This window comes from Meleagris gallopavo, unplaced genomic scaffold (assembly GCF_000146605.3).
Source record: "Meleagris gallopavo isolate NT-WF06-2002-E0010 breed Aviagen turkey brand Nicholas breeding stock unplaced genomic scaffold, Turkey_5.1 ChrUn_random_7180001953957, whole genome shotgun sequence".
In the NCBI taxonomy this organism is placed as follows: Eukaryota; Metazoa; Chordata; class Aves; order Galliformes; family Phasianidae; genus Meleagris; species Meleagris gallopavo.
Window position 1 is genome coordinate 101 of NW_011214945.1, and position 606 is coordinate 706.

Here is a 606-nt window from a genome sequence, read left to right on the forward strand (position 1 = left end):
TGGGACACAGCTTACATGGCTTTAGATTGATGCACTCAAAGAGAGTCTCTCTGAGACAACTCACTGTAGGCTCCTGGCATTATGAAAGGATCTGACCTCCTTTCTCAGCCTTCTCCTCTAGCCTTAGTTGTTGCCTTGTCTCCTTTATGAGAGGCTATCCAGGCTGTCCCTCACGTATCCTTTTTCTTTTCTTCATTCTATCTGTCTTTCCCAGGTGTACCTCCAGTCCCAAGACATGTCCTGCTACTCCCAGTGTGTGCCATGCCGGCCCTGTGGACCGACCCCTCTGGCCAGCAGCTGCAATGAGCCCTGTGTCAGGCAGTGCCAGAACTCCACCATCGTCATCGAGCCCTCTCCCGTGGTTGTGACCCTGCCCGGACCCATCCTCAGCTCCTTCCCGCAGAACACCGTTGTGGGCTCCTCCACCTCCGCTGCTGTTGGCAGCATCCTCAGCTCTGAGGGCGTGCCCATCACCTCGGGGGCTTTGACTTGTCCGGCTTGGGCAGCCGCTACTGTGGCAGAAGGTACCCGCCTGCTGAAGCCGCTGGCCGTGGTCCGGGAGAAATTCTTCCAGAAACCACGAAGACGTTCCTGGATCAAGAAGGA

General features: G+C 56.4%; 1 pseudogene; it reads left to right on the forward strand.

Annotated features, from left to right (window-relative positions):
• The first annotated feature begins 227 nt into the window (after positions 1–227).
• On the forward strand, positions 228–553 carry LOC109365069 (annotated as a pseudogene).
• Positions 554–606: the final 53 nt, after the last annotated feature.